Source organism: Elephas maximus, chromosome 22, assembly GCF_024166365.1.
Source record: "Elephas maximus indicus isolate mEleMax1 chromosome 22, mEleMax1 primary haplotype, whole genome shotgun sequence".
Classification (NCBI taxonomy): domain Eukaryota; kingdom Metazoa; phylum Chordata; class Mammalia; order Proboscidea; family Elephantidae; genus Elephas; species Elephas maximus.
Genome location: NC_064840.1, coordinates 81262407 through 81276051, shown reverse-complemented (window position 1 = coordinate 81276051; position 13645 = coordinate 81262407). Strand labels below are relative to the sequence as shown.

At 42.5% G+C, this 13645-nt stretch overlaps 1 long non-coding RNA gene across 2 annotated transcripts in view; it reads right to left on the bottom strand.

Annotated features, from left to right (window-relative positions):
• Nucleotides 1-5391: 5391 nt before the first annotated feature.
• Nucleotides 5392-13645, bottom strand: part of LOC126065794 (uncharacterized) — a 34418-nt gene continuing 26164 nt past the window's right edge. For both annotated transcript variants that reach the window (XR_007514930.1, XR_007514931.1), the window contains exons 3-4: nucleotides 7908-8295; nucleotides 5392-6876 (exon numbers count right to left, since the gene is read on the bottom strand). This is a non-coding gene — a long non-coding RNA (uncharacterized LOC126065794). The remainder of the gene's footprint in view (nucleotides 6877-7907; nucleotides 8296-13645) is intronic.

Below are 13645 nucleotides of genomic sequence, written 5' to 3'. Positions count from 1 at the left end.
AATTTCTTTCTAAATTGGTGACCTATTTACAATATTGAATTTTTGATAACTAGTTTATCTTGTCAATTCATTGCCTTTTTTCTTGAACCAGTCTTAGTTCAAGTGGACGTGTTTTCCTCTCTATATCAGGAAAGACAATAAAAATGGAAGAAACATAACTACACAAGATCAAACGGTCAACATTCACCCAAAAGCAAAGATGAGAAGGCAAGGAGGGGAAGGGAAGCTAGATCAATGGAAAAAGAACAAACAGAATGGAAATAATGAGAATGCTGACACATTGTAAAAATTGTAACCAATGGCACGGAACACTCTGTATAAAAATTGTTAAATGGGAACCTAATTTGCTGTGTAAACTTTCACCTAAAACACAATAAAATATTATTAAAATAAAATTTTTAAAAAGAATGGTAAGAATGCAGTTAACTCCATTTAAATTCCTTAATAACCTCTGCAGTAAGTATTAATACCCTCAATTTTCGATAAGAGTTGACTCAAAGAGTTTGTCCAATGTCACAAAACTGTGGCAGACGTGAACTATAACGTGTTTGCCATATATTATGGATAGAATTTGAACTGTGTTTTTTCCCAGTCCAACGTATTTTCTTCTATGCAACAACTGCCACAACCAGGGACTTCTTCACACTGTTGGAGAACAGTATGATCTGTGTCTGCATTTACAAACACTCTTCTTTCATCGTGTAAAGTTGTGAATCTCCACGTCCCAACGTACAGCTTCTTCAACTCAGATTTTAAAAACAGGTAACTTTTTAAAGCTAATTATAAAAGCACGATATGCTTATTTTAGAAAGCTAGAAACACAGAGTACAAAAAATAAAAAGTCATAATTCTACCATCCAGACATAAACATTGTTGACATTTTTGATGTTTCTTCAATGCACACGTTAATTTTTAAAAAAGTTTTAAATGGCTAATATTTTCATATGGTACAAATTTTAATACAAAAAGGTATAGAGTGAAAAGTAGGTTTCTCTCCCACATCTGTCCCCAGCCATCCAGTGTCCTTCCTAGGAAGTAAGCACTTTATCAGTTTCTCGTGTGCCCTTTAGAAGACAGCCCATGCATACATGTAAGCTAGGTAATTTTTAAATTCTCTTTAAAAAATAATAATTCTTTTATGAGTAAATATAAACATCCCGTTGCACCCCTTGCTGTCGAGTTGAGTTGATTCTGACTCATAGCAACCCTAAAGGACAGAGTAGAACTGCCCCATAGGGTTTCCAAGGAGCAGCTGGTGGATTCAAACTGCTGACCTTTTGGTTAGCAGCCGAGCTCTTAACCACTGAGCCACCAGGGCTCCAAATATAAACATATATCTGTTTTTCTCACTGTCACCCTTCATCCCCTTTAGTATCACACCTGCTTCCCAGCATTTCACACCCATATTCATTCAGGTTGTTGCTCAGTCCAGTCAAAACTACCTTAAACTTTACCTTGCTGATAAACCCAGTGTGACAGGGATCAAGTCTTGAAACTTTTTTCTGAGGTCATCCCACAAATATTCCACCTAGGAGAGACTGCATCATGCTGAGTCACTCTGCAGCAGGGCCGCATGTATACTAGTGTGTGTGGTACCCTCTCACAACTCCACACAAGTTAGGTCTTTTAAGTATTAAGGCCACTCTGTCTAAATAACTTGCCTGTTCCCCTCCCTTACAATTCTGTCTTCCAAAACATTTGCAGTTTCCTGAATTTGCCAAGTTCTCCCCTGCCTTTGCACACACTCTTTCCTCTGACTACAGTCATTTCACCATCATCCCAGCCTCCTCAATTCCCGTCTTTACCAGGAAATTCCAGCTTGCCCTTTAAGATGTAGCCACCACCTCTGTTGGAAAGCTTTCTCTGATGCCCCATCTCCTTCCCTCTCAATCCCATTAAGCACTTCTGTCTGTTCCCCATTATAACCTGTGTGAAACCACTACATTCATTTAACAAATATTTGTTAAGTGCCTATACATGCTAGGGATCAAGGAAATGGGGAGAAAGCCAAGTTAGTCCTGTCAGCGGCTACGGCCTAATGGGGAAGAAATGAGGTAAGCAGTCATGACACAGCGCGATGGGTGCTAACAGGCAACACGCAGGGTGCTGGGGTTCCATAGCAGAGGCTCTCAGCTGGTTCTAGGAAGGCAGAGGAAGTGGCATTTCAGCTGACACTTCAAGGATGTGTAGGAATTAACCAGGTGAATCAGAGAGGAAAAGGAAGGAAGAGGGTTTCAGGTAGAGAGCATACCTTGTGAAGGCCCAGAGGCATAAGAGTGGAATTTATGAGGAATTAACAGTTGTCCCGTACAGCCAGTGAATTGTTTTACGCTGTGGTCAGGAATGTCTTTTACAAATATCACTGGTTTCAGTGTGGAAAAAGAACTAGAGACAGGGGACCACTATCTGTATCATTTACATGGGATTTCTCTAGAAAGAGCTGAAGCCCAATATCAGTTTGTGTTTCATAATCCTGCATTATTTTCCCTGATTGACTTTTCTCTGAGCATTTTACAAGGGCGCTACACTTTATTCATCTTTTTATCCCCAGAATGCAGAGAAATGTTTGGCACAGAGTAGGGGCTCAAGAAATGTCTATAGAACAAGAAGTCACAGTACTTCTTAAGAGTAGCCCAAGTTCTAAGATCAGGCACTTGTTAAACTGAGCAGGGCAAGAATGCAGCACAAAATGGCATCTCTTACTATTACTTTGAAATTATACTATTAACTAAAACAATAGCATCTTTATTAAATGACAATTCCAAACTTGAAAGCAAATGATAGGTATTACCTACAATAGCGGAAGTAACCCAGAGATCCAACTACAGATGAGTGGTTTTCAGGCAGCCCCTGAAGCTGAGTTTCGTGACACGGAAATGAGTGACAATGACTTCAGCAACGTAAATCAAGTATCAATAAAATCAAACACCTGATGTCAACATGGCAAAATTGCACCGCTAAATTACAGTGACAAGGTTGTGGATATCAGAGAGATTAATGACAATAAAATGCTTAGTAAAAACCAAACACTTGAAAAATATTTTTGTTGTAAAGTAAAACAAAGAACAGAAAACTACATAAAACAAATGCGGGTTTAATGATTTATTTTAAAGCAAACAGCCAGGTCAAGAAAGAGAAATTTGCCACCTGCATGTGACCTCATCCCAATCACAAACCCTTTGTCTCCCACTAAGTAACCACTAAGGAGTCCTGGTGGCGCAGTGGTTGAGCACTTAACGGCTAACTAAAAGGTCGGCGGCGTGCACCCACCAGCCGCTCCATGGCAGAAAGATGTGGCAGTCTGCTTCCATAAAGATTACACCCTTGGAAACCCTATGGGGGAGTTCTACTACATCCTATGGCGTTGCTATGAGACGGAATCGGCTGGACCACAATAGGTTAAGTCACCACTATCCTGATTTTATACTAATTATTTTCTTGGATTTTTTTTTAAATAGTTTTATAACTCAAATGTGCATCTCTAGACAATATATAGTTTGGTTTTAGTCTTCTTCATTAAAAAATATCTGATACGCCCTTTAATTCTCTTTTATTCTACAGATTCTCCCCTCCATCCCTTTGTCTCCTTCTAACTTATCTGTTGGAAAGCCCAGGCCATCTGACCTACGGTTTCGCAGAGGCTGGCTGAGCTGGTTGTTGTCAGCATGTTCCTCTGTCTTGTGTATTTCCCAGGCTGGATCCAGAGGCTAGATCAGACTGAGCTCTGATCCCTTTGGCAAAACTAAGCAGTTTGTTTTTGTTTCCAAACTGGGATGAGCTATTAAGCCTCTCAGTTCACCTCTGTCCCCTTGGGACTTGTTCCCAACTCTGCCTATCTGTTCCCCACCGTGTCCTTTCTCAACTGTCAGTCCTGGAGATGCTCTCTGGGCCGCCCATGGCCCCTGTTGCTCTAGGAGCTCACCAGGATAACCAGTTCCTCCGCAGGCAGAAAAGTGACAGCAGGTCCCTGCTTTTCGCGAAGCTCCCCTGGCCTAGTGGGTGGGCAGTTCATGGAATGGAGGGGTCTTCTCTTCTCCTTCACTCAAACACATCACCCTCTTCCCCATTTGTTTCCCAAATAGTACTTTAAATCTTAGTGAAGAAAAATGACTTTAAACTGTTCCAGTGACCTCGTTTAAAATGCTGTATCACCGTTTATCTTCTGAACGCACTTGTGGCCCAGAGATACTTGAAAAACACAATTATTATCCATCACTGTTATCATCAAATCTTATGATGACATTTAAGTTTGATCATGGTGATAGCTTAGATTTGCTGCTCAATAATTAAGACGTATGGAGCATCATTCTTTGAAGAATTAAAAGTACTTCATCGGATCATTTTCCATGAGGTTGAGGTTAAACAATAGAGCCTATTTTTCAGATGAGACTGAATCACACGGCCATTCATGCCTCACACAGCAATTACATGTCATTTAACTTGGGAGTCACCCTTGGTACCACTCTCTCACCTGCACATACAACCCATTGCCAGGATCTTAAGTGTTTCCACTTCTTTCTATGCCTTTTGCCACCTTCATAGTCGAAGCCACGCTTTCTCACCTACACTGCCATGGTCCCCTAACTGATCTCCCAGGTGATACTCTCAACTCCTCCAAATCTGTTTTCCACACAGCGGTCTGAGTGGCTTGTTTAAATGGTACTCAGATTGTGTTTCACCCTACACCAACCACTTCAGTAAACTTTCACTGCATCAGGGTAAAACCCAGGCTTCTCACCACTGTCAGCAGGACTCTGTGATCCAGTTCTCGGACCTCATCTCCTCTGCTCTCCACAGCGCTCTCTCTGCTCCAACCAGGGTCTTCCTTCTTCCTCAAAGTGCTAAGTCCTTCTCAGCTTGGGGCCTTAGACATGCTGTGCTCTCTGCTGGGAACACTTCCCTACTTCCTGCTTCACTCCTTCAGCACCAATGCCTCCCTGGCCCACTAATCTAAATTAAATTTCCCCACACTTACCCACTTTTTTTTTACCCACTAGATACCCTGTGGTAAAAACCTGTTGCCTTTTTCCTCTGTCAGATTACCTACCATAATTTGTAGTTACATATTTATCTGAATGTTTTATTTCATAAATGCATGAAGGCAGAAACCTCTGTTTTGCTCACTGTTGAATTCCCAGTGTAGACAGGGGCTGGTGAGTTGTAGGTGCTCCAGTATGTTTCTTTGTAATCCGATGAATGGATATCTTCTGATGTTTTTAATTTGTGATGTATTATGGTACCACATTAACTCATATATTTATGTGAAAAAAATATTGACAATTAACTATTATACAGAAATTCACTCTATTAACCTTCCTGAAAATTCACACTAAACTAATACACATAAATTTAAGTCAAACCACATAAAGAGTTTCAAGAAGTGTTGGGGAAAAATTAAACACAGTAGAAGCTATAGCAATGGCATATCTGAAAGGCATATTTTTCTCCAAACCATTACAGAGCAAAATTGCAATGACTAAAAGCACGTCTTCTATGTTTTAGCCATCCCGGTTCAGAGGATACAACTTCATGAAACATGTCGTCTTTCGTTGCCAGTTTTGCAAAAGTGCTATAGACCTGTTTCTTAGGTACAGCCCCTTGCCCTAACTTAAGTGATAGCTCAGATAGAATGCCAAAAGAACCTTTCTTTCCTTTATGATTTTGAAAACCTTCAGGAGAAAGTTAGCAGGTATCAATCTGCCTCTTGGAGCCAGCAAACCCACAAAAGGTTCTCTTCTCCCGTCTGTAGCTTCTGGGAATTAAGACTGAATGGGGCTTGTACTGTCAGCTTCACGTCAGCAGGGGGCGCTCACAAGATTTTTTCAGGCAGCAATCACTCGACTCGAAGGCACTGGGTTTTGGGTTTATCACTAGCCCTCCTCCATCCCACCTCCCAAATACGGCATCGAGTACAAACTTAACAGTGCCAAGGGGAAATCCAAACAAAGGGGAAGGGAGGCGGAAAATAATAAAATGTCATCTAATGAGTGGTAAAAATGACCAAAAAGAAATTTCATAAGAAAGGACCGGCCAATACAAACTCACACTCGGTTCAGACCCAGAAATCCAACTCTCAGACTGTCTTACTTTTCTCAACAAGCCAGTGCAACCTGGGCGCTCAAGGCCCCGTCACCACCTTGGGTTTCTAACCATCTTTCTCATGTGTCAAAAGTAAGTTGCTAGGCAGCTGGCTTAAAAACTATCTTGCTTGTATTTTTTCAAACGTGTTTTTAAAAATATTCAGTTAAATTTCCTTTGAGGAATAACTTAAATAGTATAAAAATTATACAACTATAGGTTGTAAACCACAGAGTAGTTAAAGAACATATGAAATACAGCCCTCGTTCATTGGAAAGCATGAGAGGAGCCAGGAGCAACCCGGTGTGTTTCAGGGTTAGGATAAGAAGTCACCGGGTGGGACGACATCCTAACAGGAAGACATCACAAGTGACGCTGGCACTGTTTGCCGTGTTGTCCTTTGACTCTTAGTTTGGGAAACAGCAATCAGTGTGTGACATTAGCAAGTCATCAGCAGCTCACATTTGAGGCCCAAACAGCTCTGAAGCCCTGAACAATGGCACACAGAGGATTAGACAGGCTGCTCACAGGGGCGAGGTTGGGATGTGACCTCCTACCTTTGATCCTACCCCATCCACGAGTATGTCTGAATCACAGGGAGCGTCTTAGAACACACCTTGAAATAGCTGTCACTTCCGGGAGGGCTAACTTTGGCCCTGGGAAATCAGGCAGATTTTACCGAGTGGTCAAAATGCCTTACGGATGCCTTGAAGTCCAGGGTCTTGTCTTGATCTGTAATTGGTGTTTCCCCAAAGAGCACAGATCTCTCCTCGTGTTATTTCAGGATGAATATCAAACCTTTAAGTAAAATATGAGTCGTGACTGCAATAGAACAATTTGAGATCTAATTTTGAGAGAAACTAGGATAAATATATAACTATATATATAATATATAATATTTATATAATTATATAATATATATAAATATATAACTATATATACAAATATATAACTATATATATAAATATATATATAACTATGCTTGCTCCATTTTATACCATTATGGGCCCGTCTAATCTTTGGCTGAAGGCTCAATCTCAGGAGTGACTTCAGTACTGAGTTAAAAGGATGTCGGAAGGCCATGCTCTCGCGGTTTCTCCAGTCTCTGTCAGACCAGTAAGTCTGGTCTTTTTTTGTGAGTTTGAATTTTGTTCTACATTTTTCTCCAGCTCTGTCCAGGACCCTCTATCGTGAGCCCTGTCGGTGCAAGGCTGTAAGTCTTTACGGAAGCAGGCGGCCACATCTTTCTCCCTCGGAGCCACTGGTGGTTTTAAGCCACCAACCTTACAGTTAGCAGCCAAGCACTTCAGCTACCGAGCCACTAAGGCTCCAGCCTAGATAATATATAACCCATAAAAACATGTGGGAAACACATAAAAGCATAAAGAAGAATCTTGCCTTTTATAAAAATCAGCTGTCAATCTTTTACTGTACAACCTTCAGCTTCTTTGCTCTACCTCTGGGTCTGTATGTCTGTGGCTGTGTGTGTACGTACATTTACAAAATGGAAATTATACTTTCACTCAAGTAGGTCAGTTATGGAGACAAGGAAAACGGAAGGAAGTAACGGCTCCTTAAGAGCTACAAGAGTTATCTCGGAGACTCACAGAAGGAATGTGATCAGAAAGAGGGGCAGCGGGCTTCAGCTGCATCTGTGAAGTTTGATTTCTTAAAAAGAAAAGAGGTGAAGCAAATATGGAAAAATATTAACACATGTTGGTCTAGGTGGTAGGTAAACGAATTTCTGTTATATCATTCTCTGTACTTGTCTACAACTTTGAAATATTTCAGAACTTCCGAAATAAGGAGGAGTTAGGGTTGTTACGTACCTGGCACGTTTGTGGCAATGTCGCTGTCTCCGGGGATCTCTGCTGGCTGTAGGGCCCTGGTGGCGCAGTGGTTGAGAGTTCAGCTGCAACCAAAACGTCAACAGTTCGGATCCACCAGGCACTCCTTGGAAACCCCGTGGGGCAGTTCTATGCTGTCCTACAGGGTCACTAAGAGTCGGAATTGACTTGCTTGCTGAGTGCTCTCTCTGGAAGTAGAGCTCCTTCTGTTTTTTCATAAATTGCTCTTCATAAAGCTCAGAAACAGGCAATAGAGATTTTTGATCAAAAAGACCGAGTAACCCTCTTCTGAAAAGAAAGGTACGGTCATTTCGAAAACGCTTCCTCCTTCAGCAACGTGAAAGTTGGATTTCCCCAGTGTCCTCAATGCCTCCAGGTGTATCCGGCATAACCGTGGGAGAAGAACAAACATTTCAACACAAACTGGTAGTACAAGTGTTAGAAGTTATATTTTTTCTTTACTGTTATTCCAAAATGATCAACCCTGGTGGCACAGTGATTAAGATCTCGGTTGTTAACCAAAAGGTCAGCAGTTCAAATTCACCTGGTGCTCCTTGGAAGCTCTATGGGGCAGTTCTACTCCGTCCTACAGGGTCGCTATGAGTTGGAATTGACTCGATGGCAACGGGTTTGGTCTTTTTGGTTTTCGAAGAATGAAGGTTGTTTGTTTTAAATGGTTTAGACACAGACTGATGTAAACTCATGACTTTGGTCCCTGCTGTCATTGTGGTCAGATAGTTCACCTTAGTGTGTATTACACACACCACCCTGCCCCTTAGCGTGTATTACACACACCACCCTGCCCCTTAGCGTGTATTACACACACCACCCTGCCCCTTAGCGTGTATTACACACACCACCCTGCCCCTTAGCGTGTATTACACACACCGCCCTGCCCCTTAGCGTGTATTACACACACCGCCCTGCCCCTTAGCGTGTATTACACACACCGCCCTGCCCCTTAGCGTGTATTACACACACCGCCCTGCCCCTTAGCGTGTATTACACACACCGCCCTGCCCCTTAGCGTGTATTACACACACCGCCCTGCCCCTTAGCGTGTATTACACACACCGCCCTGCCCCTTAGCGTGTATTACACACACCGCCCTGCCCCTTAGCGTGTATTACACACCGCCCTGCCCCTTAGCGTGTATTACACACACCGCCCTGCCCCTTAGCGTGTATTACACACACCGCCCTGCCCCTTAGCGTGTATTACACACACCGCCCTGCCCCTTAGCGTGTATTACACACCGCCCTGCCCCTTAGCGTGTATTACACACACCACTCTGCCCCTTAGTGTGTATTACACACATCACCCTGACCCTCCAGAGATTCCTGAGCTCAAGTGTTTCATGACAAGAGTATCTCAACCTTATGTGGAGCCAAAGCTATTTGCCTTTTAGGATTTGGAGGATGGGACCAAATTCTCAGAGGGTTTTGACAATTCAGCCTAGGTAACTTGTCCTTTTGGAAAATTGCTGAAATACACCAAAAATATATAAAAATGTGTTCCAAAAATTTCTTCACATAAAGGAAATATATGATGAGATTTTAAAATTTGATTGTGCAGTGGGCTTCCATATAGGTAGTGAAGCCTACTTTTTCAGACTTTCTTATGGTACTACAATTCTCACTAACACCTTTCTTGGGTACTCAAGAAACTAACTGTTACTAAAAAGTATCAATTATAAGGATCCATAAAACGAAGTTTTTTATTTGAGAGTCCAGAAGAAGGAAACAGAAAAAAATTACAATGAAAATCTTGAAAATCCAAATGAATCGACAGTCAGAAATCATGGAAAGCTTTATTAGAACCATTGAAGGATACTGAACAATTAAACAGTCTTTGTGAATTTTTCAATAAAAACAGAAGGGGGAATTGATTCTCATTTTTTTTTTTTTAGTGAGGGCTATTGTGTGTAGCCAACACAGGGTATTGCCTTTTTCCATTCAAGTTGCCGATGACCAGTGATTGGACAATGGTGACACATATGACGGCCGGGCCCTGGGCCACACAAGTTACATATAGGGGCTTTGACAGCACACTGGAAGGAACCCTAACCCAGTCTTTGGAGGGTTAAGAAAGGTATATTGGTGGAAGTAAAGTCAAAGTTGAGACTTGAAGGACAAGTAGAGGTTATCTAGGTGGTTGCAAAGGATTGTAGGAGAGGAAGTCAGAAAAAGAACCAAGGACAATGGAATCAATGCCACCCTACAAGACAAATGAAGACTCTAGAGAAAACAAAAAGGGAGAGTAAAGTAGCCTCAGGAGATCATTATCAGTAAAACGTTATTTGACTATTCCCCATTATTTAGAGAAGAAGAGGCTAGCTACTATTATCAGAGGGAAGAGTGTATATTTATCTGGGTCAACAAGTTTGAGAAACACCAGCTTCTTCCTGACACTGACAGACAGAGGTACCGAAAAACCCCATCGCTGTCCATTCCGACTCACAGCCAGCCTATAGAGAGGGGTGGCCTAGGCAAAATGTGGACCAGATCAGTGGTACCTGGGAAATCTAGGGACCTACATTCAAAGCACATTTAAAATTTACTCTTACTGCCATCTCCCTTCACCCCACCTTACTCCCCAACCCCCACCCCAGCCCCCCACCTCTACTAGGAACCAGTCGATAGCTCTTGTCTTAGTACAGTATAAACAAAAAGCAACTTGCCAATAAACTGTTACTGTTGTCACTTAGTCTGCCAATACCCAACCTGGACCTGGGGGTCAGAGAGACTGGACAATTAGGTAAGATTTCTGCTCCTAGGGCCACAGCTTAAGCTGGGTGTAAACTGAAAACTGAGAGAACGGCAGCAACCTCCTAACCAGCTTTAAAAAAAAAAAAAAAAAAGAAAAGGAAGGAAAAAAGCACCCCACCCCCCAATAAAGGCCATCATCTTCCCTGAAAACCCATGTACAAACAGCCTGGAGCACACGGGTGGGTGGGCAGGTGCCACTGGCCTGGTGCTGTCACTGAGAGGCCACCGGGCAGGGTTAAAGGGGAGGGGCCCCAGCTCCTCCAGGACCAGGGAGACCTGACACAGGCTCACCCAAGTGCACCGGATAAAGAGGCTACAAAAACACAGCACTCCTTAATGAGTTATTTTTGCGCTTGGGTGAACGAAGGGCTGCTTCAGGGGGCGAGTGACAACCAACCTTCCAGGCTTTTGTGTGCAGAAAAGGCAGGCACTTTCCATCCTTTTTGGGGGTGCGAAAAAGAAGGCCTTTCGAAGTCTTCGTGAGAGATGTAGGTTTTAAGGGCGACCTTGGGTCATACAGAACTAATCAAGCGAAAACAATAAGAAAATGTGCCTGACAGTCAGCAAGTATCTGAGGACTTTATCAAAAAGAATTAGAAATGAACAAACTCACTGGGAGCTGCAAAGGATCAAATCTACAAGGTGGCATTGTGAGGCCAGGATTAAATTATTTATTCATTGTTAATTTATTTATTTATGTATGTGCAAATGAGCTTGCTGCTGCAGGTGCTGATGGGCCTCTGAAAAGGCTGGGTTTTAGATCCAGGGCTAGAATATTGGTCCATTTAACTCATTCTTTCCTTAAGGCTATCAGCCCTGACTTTTATCTGAGGAGATAGAGGAGGAAAAACCATATGTGCAGGGAACGCTGGGGACCTGAGCAGCCCTGAGGACCCAAGTATTTCAGCTTTATTCAAGATTCTGGGGAAGGTTCCAGGCAGTTTAATGTCCAACGAATTAGCAAATGAATGCTTATGTCAATATGTGAAAAATCCCTGGTTGATTTAAACAGATAAAAAGCCTCTGGGGGAAACCCTAGAAAATGCAGGCCCTTTTCCTTTCCCTTTTTGGTTAATTTAATTTTTAAAAGAGGGTACAGCACTTCTGGCGCTCTATGGAAACCCACAAAGGAAAAAAAAGTCTAATGGATGCTTGGTCTTGTACAAGCTTGAAATAGTCTCAACGCAACTACTGGAAGAGGTAAGGAGCCTTTCCAGCCATTGTCTGTGTCACGTTCACCAGTCAATGGTGTCCTGCCCATCTCACCCTCTTATTCACAGGGCCTAAGGCATAAAAACAAACAATTCCTCGGCACACACAGCAACATAGTTTGTAGGGAAACCTGAGGGTGAAAGGAATGGTGATCTAATTTTTTCTAGGTTTAGGCAAAGAATGATGAACAAAATGGCCATCCTGTGTTCCTGCTGACACAGCACAGTGTCCCCACTGTGTAGGACATGACCCTTGGGGGAAGAGAACATAAGAACTCAGCTTGGGGGATTCAGACAAGAAGTTACACATATTGAAGCCAATAACGTCATATCCAGTAACCTCTCCTGTGCGAGAAAGACCCACTTATTTTGCAAAGGAGATACATGAGAGCCAAGGACTCCTGGAGGAGACTCTTTCTACTAACTTGGTGATATGACGTGGTACACCCTGCACCTACACTGCCTCTCAGGGTGAATTAGACAACTCTCCTGAACTGCAAAGAGGTAAGCTTTCCCCAGAAGGGAGAAAAAATGAAAGGAAGAAAAAAGAAAACTTCAAGTATAATAGCCAATTTTTCTTTCACAGATTCGTTTTTTTTCTGGTTTCTAAAATACAATAGATTTGTACCCAGGTGCTAAAAAACTAGTAGCTTCTGAAGGAAAAAAGAAAACAGAGAAGTGTTCCATATTGCTGAGTATCATTAATTTATTTTCTACCATTTTGAAACTTGTAGGTATTTTGATCCTACATACAAAACTGCCTAAAGAATAAAAACTCATGTATTTTCTTGGACTTAACCTAAAAGTAAAGGGGTAGCCTGTTTACAATCAATAATACTTATAACCCAAAGCCTCATGAGGTTATCAATTCTTTAGATGCATTTTCAGCTCCTGAATCCCATAATTAATTCTCACATGTTGACGTTCTATCTTGTTTCTGGCACACTGCAATACACCACATGCCTGCTATGAATAGGAAATTTCAAAGCACTTTATTTAATTTAGCCTAGTTAGGTTTTCTTTTACAATATGGATAGCGCTGTTTTCTTGTGGTTGTATCTGAATATGGAGGGTGCTGTCTCTGAATATGGAGGGTGCTGTCTCTGAATGTGGAGGGTGCTGTCTCTGAATGTGGAGGGTGCTGTCTCTGAATGTGGAGGGTGCTGTCTCTGAATGTGGAGGGTGCTGTCTCTGAATGTGGAGGGTGCTGTCTCTGAATGTGGAGGGTGCTGTCTCTGAATGTGGAGGGTGCTGTCTCTGAATGTGGAGGGTGCTGCCTCTGAATGTGGAGGGTGCTGCCTCTGAATGTGGAGGGTGCTGCCTCTGAATGTGGAGGGTGCTGCGTCTGAATGTGGAGGGAGCTGTCTCTGAATGTGGAGGGTGCTGTCTCTGAATGTGGAGGGTGCTGCCTCTGAATGTGGAGGGTGCTGTCTCTGAATGTGGAGGGTGCTGTCTCTGAATGTGGAGGGTGCTGTCTCTGAATGTGGAGGGTGCTGTCTCTGAATGTGGAGGGTGCTGTCTCTGAATGTGGAGGGTGCTGTCTCTGAATGTGGAGGGTGCTGTCTTTGACTATGGATAACATAGTAAGGACAGATGCACCTTCTTCCCCATTATTCCAAATTTTATTTTTGTACCACAAAGGGAATAAAGGAATTAAAAGTAAATTTCTACTCCAAAGTATTTTATAAGAACTACTGCCTAGGAGTAGAGCAATTTATTACTTCTGGTACAAGAAGACAGT